The sequence below is a fragment of the Peromyscus maniculatus genome, chromosome 19 (genome assembly GCF_049852395.1).
Source record: "Peromyscus maniculatus bairdii isolate BWxNUB_F1_BW_parent chromosome 19, HU_Pman_BW_mat_3.1, whole genome shotgun sequence".
Classification (NCBI taxonomy): domain Eukaryota; kingdom Metazoa; phylum Chordata; class Mammalia; order Rodentia; family Cricetidae; genus Peromyscus; species Peromyscus maniculatus.
In genome coordinates, this window is record NC_134870.1 from 62,229,424 (window position 1) to 62,234,217 (window position 4,794).

Here is a 4,794-nt window from a genome sequence, read left to right on the forward strand (position 1 = left end):
GAGTTTGAACCCGGCCTCATTTGAATCGTCCAATCAGAACCCTGTAAACCATGGGCTGCCCTGAGTTTGAACCCGCCCTCCTCGTGCTCCTGATGCCCGACCCTATAAAAACCCTCCGCTCCAGCCCGTGGGCGCGCCAGTCTCTTGAGCTTCTTGAGGGACTGCGTTGCCCCGGGTACCTGTGTTCCTGAATAAAGCCTCTTGCTGTTTGCATCTGACTCGTGGTCTCGGTGTGATCTCTGGGCGAGGGTCTCTCCAGAGGGAAGACTGCCTTCGGGGGTCTTTCACTATGAACTGTTGGAGCAGGTGAAGGGGATGGATCTGCAGATCCAAAACAGCAGGATCTCTATGACACAGGACAACAGGATATCCAATAAGAGCCCCAGCGAGAGCCCATTATCAGTGGTATGGCAAAAACCAGAGGCCTTGAGTCAGACCAATGCCTGGTGACAATGAATCTTGTAAGAAAAAGATGGACTAGTGTATAGTTGGAAGTTTTTCTGTGTCTCGCCTGCTTCTGCAGCTGCTCAGACCCAAGTAAACACAAAGAGGCTTATATTATTTTTAAACTATGGCCATGGCAGGCTTCTTGCTAGCTAGCTCTTATATCTTAAATTAGCCCATTTCTATAAACCTATACCTTGCCACATGGCTTGTAGCTTACCGGTACTTTACACCTTGCTTCTTCTGGTGGTGGCTAGCAGCATCTGCCCCACTCTCCTTTCTTCTCTCCTATCTCTCTTGGATTTTCCCACCTGGCTCCATCCTGCCCTGTCATAGGCCAATGTATCTTTATTTATCAACCAATCAGAGCAACATATATTCACAGCATTCCACAACACTAAAGGGTAAATTGTGTGCCTCAACCAGCCACACTATAGCTTCCAAGTCAAGATTCTTTTGTTTGTTTGTTTGTTTTGTTTTTATTTTTATTTGGTTTGGTTTTTGGTTTAATTTAAGTTTGGTTTTGTTTAGGGTGTAGGTTGCAAGTGCAGAAGGAAGACATGAGGGGACAGGGAAATAACTAGGATTGGAATGCATGATGTGAAATCTGCAAAGAATCAATAAAAGTTAAAAAACTGATTAAATTTTAAAACTCATTTTGGGCCATGTATACATTTGAGTGATACTGGATCTTCTATATCTTATCTATGAGCATGAGATAATTTCCATTCCTTTGTGTCTTTAGTTTCTTTTAGCAGAATTTTATGGTTTTCAGTCTATAAGTCTTTTAGATCTTTTATTAGTTTTATTCCTCAGTATCTTCCTCTTGGATACTATCATAATGGTCTGTTCTCTTCATTTCTGTCTTAGATTGTTCAGTGTTGGAGTGTAACACTCTGTATGTACTTGCATCTATATGTGAACTTTGTATTCTAAAAACATAGTGAAGATGTCATCTCTGGCAGCTTAAGATCTTTAAACTATTCTACATATATCATATTGTCTGTAACTAGAGATAATTTTAATTATGTATTTTCTTGAATTTTTTTCTTTTCTCATTTAATTGTTCTGCCTAAGATTTCTATTAGCATATAACAAAAATGGATAAAATAGCTGTCCTTATCTTTTCCCATACTGTAGAGGCAACATTTTTAGTATTTTACATTAAATTGAAAGTTTTCTCTTGAAGCTATTCCTTATTTTCTATTTGGCTTTATGTTAAGAAAGAGCTTATTTTGAAATAATATGGCCTTATCTCTTAAGACAGTAAATGTTGTATTGGAATGCACCCAGAAAAGATTATACATCCATCAGCTTAGTCTCCTCATGACACTTGAATGAAGGTCCAGAACTTAGGCATGATCGGCACACAGATAATGACAAAGGGACAGAGTCTGCTCACATTTGGGTTTAAGCAGCTTCAGTGTCCCTTGAATGCATCTTAAGGTTAAGTAGTTTCTTGCAACTGTCAATTCACATTGCAAGCAGCTCTTCTGGTCATCTTCCCCACACTTCTTGTGGTATGTTCTCCTTTCTTGGTCTTCCAACATGGTTGCCTCCTCTTTGTTCCTCTCGCCTCTTTAAAGCTGCCTCTGGCTTAAAATTCAAATAAACATGGATTCTAGTGGTGAGATTGTGCTTCATTCTCAAGGTTTCTAACCTTACAAGTAACATTATAGCTATGTTTTACAAACTGTTAGAGTGTATCCCCCCAGGAGTACATTTATGAGAAGTTTGGTCTTCAAAGTGGCATGTTGACAAGTGGTGGAAATATCAGGGAGTTGGGTTTGAGACAAGGGGATTAAGACAATGAGGTTGCTGTGCTCAGCAGGGATTAAGGTAGTACTGGTGTGATTCCACTTAGTTCCTGAGGGATTAAGTTACCATTACAAGGCAACACTCTTAGGCAGCTCTTTTGATGAGACTTCATTTCTAGAAGACACAAAAATCAGAGAAAACATCCAGTTTCTCTGGCTCTTACAATCTTTCTGCCAACTCTTCCTTAATGTTCCTTGAGTCTTAGGTAGAGAAATTGTGTTGTCAGAGTATACAAATTGATATAAAAATCAGCAAATACTAATTAACACCTTAAAATTAATAAGATGGCAACACCATTCATTACCTGGTCACCGGATTCCTTTCTTGCTACATAATCTGTTCTGAACTTGCTCCTGTCATTATAAAGACATACACTATTGAGTGTCAGCAGAGCCAACTGAAATAGAATCCTATATTCTAGAACTTCTAGGATTGTGAGATAAGCAAGCCTGTTTTTTCATGTATTACTCATCCTTAGGTATTTTTGTTATAGCAAAATAAAACAGATTCATACAACTGTTCACATTCTCAAAAGGTTTTTCACATAACTCCAGCCTTTTGGTTCAAATGGATGAATGCTGTTGTGATTCACACACACACACACACACACACACACACACACACACACACACACGTTTTTTTTTTCTTTTTGAGACAGGGTTTCTCTGTGTAGATTTGCATCTTTCCTATAACTTGCTTTGGAGACCAGGCTGGCCTCAAACTCACAGAGATCTGCCTGCCTCTGCCTCCCGAGTGCTGGGATTAAAGGCGTACACCACCACCGCCCGGCTACACACGTTGTTTTATAAAGCTGACTACTTGGTATTGGATAACCACTTATGGGACTCATCCATGAGGAAAACCTATTCTCCCTTTCTTAGCAGTTATTAATGGCCTGCAGCTCTTTATCAAGGGATGGTGCCTTCTGAGGTTTGCTCCTCCCGCATTGGTATGTCAGTTGGTATTGTTACTTTTCAGTTAATATTTAAGCAGCCATATTTCTGAGGTGTCATGGCCAGAAACCACCATCACTTCTGGCTCTAAATTTTCCCCCACACCCTCTCCTGTGATGTTCCCTGAGCTCTAGTAACTGTGTTGTAGGTGTATCAAATAAGGCTTGGTGCCCCACATTCAGTTCTCTGCATTGACCACTTGGAGCTTTCCAGAATGGTTTGTGTCTGCTGAAATAGAAGCTTCTTTGATGAGGGGAGAGAGCTGCAGTTAGCTGTAGATATAAGGATAAGTACTAAGAAGCACATATAATTTAGAACTTTATTTGCAATTAGTTATGTTAAAATATGTATAATTGTGAGAAAATCGTGTCAACTTATTGTGAGTTTTTTTAAATCCAGGTATTTGGCTTTATACATATAAGATCACCATAAAACATAGGAACTTTTGAACAATATATTAACGTCATGTGAAATGGCAGTGTTATAGTGTAGGTTTTTCCTAAGTCATAGTTTTGAGAACATATTGGCAAGAGTATTTTCTTAATTACACACACACACACACACACACACACACACACACACACACGGGCTAATGAAAATTTGGCTGTGGTAATATCATAGCGGCATTAATGAATATACTGTCCGAGTGAACACTATTTGTATTCAAACTCTAGCATTCATTGAAATGATACTTGACTTTCTAGAGCAGAATGCTTATACTCAGGCATGCATACACTTACACACATGGAGTTGGTAGTTTTATGTTACTTAACATAAATTATGTAAACAAGTACATCAGCAAAATACTCTTCAATAAAATTAAGCATTTTAAAGAAAAAATTACATCATTCTTTGCCCAGAAGTTGTTTTTTGAAAATAAAATAGCAGCTATAACAAATAACATTTACTTCACATGAACAACATAGCCAACACCAGGAATCTCTGTCACATGGTGGCTTGCATTAAAGAAGAATTGCTCTGCAGAATATAGACATATAAATAAGGGGAGAAAGTACTCGACGGCCACTTCTGACAATGGGAATCATTTCTAAGGCATTCTTTCAGATTCTTCTTCTGTATGAGGAGAAAATGTTAATGGAAGATGGATGTTTCCTTCTAATATGTTTTTAATTTATAATGAGTTGAGAGTCATAGAACAAAGAACTCTCTTGAAGGGACAGAGCTGAGAGATGGTGGAAATTTAGTAGTTAACTTAGTCATACTGTGAGGGGTAGGAAGGTCTAGGTTTCCAAAAGACCCAGGGTTTTTTTGGTCCCAACAGACCTTCTGTGTTTTTATATGCAGTAGTAAAATATGTGAGCAGTGTGCTGGGGAAGACACACAGTTTTGTGTCCATCTGTGATGTGCTACCAATCATTGCCTACAAGCTCAGAGTATGTCACCTTCCAAGATAAATAGCTCTCCATCGGAGACTGGCTGCTACACAACTGCCTTGTGTGGAATCATTTGAATAAAAGCAGAGTAATGGGATTGTAATTGGGAACAGGGGCTGGGGAACCAGTCTTATATACTCTAAAAGTAGGAAGCTCTATGGGAGTCCCAAGTAGTTTAAACAATA

The 4,794-nt window shown here is 39.0% G+C and overlaps 1 long non-coding RNA gene across 1 annotated transcript; it reads right to left on the bottom strand.

Moving 5' to 3' along the window:
• Positions 1 to 1,640: 1,640 nt before the first annotated feature.
• LOC121823953 (uncharacterized) lies at positions 1,641 to 2,673 on the bottom strand. The gene is made up of 2 exons (XR_006065617.2): positions 2,567 to 2,673; positions 1,641 to 2,040 (listed from the first exon to the last, which is right to left on the bottom strand). It is a non-coding gene; the product is annotated as an uncharacterized LOC121823953 (long non-coding RNA).
• Between the last annotated feature and the right edge of the window lie 2,121 nt (positions 2,674 to 4,794).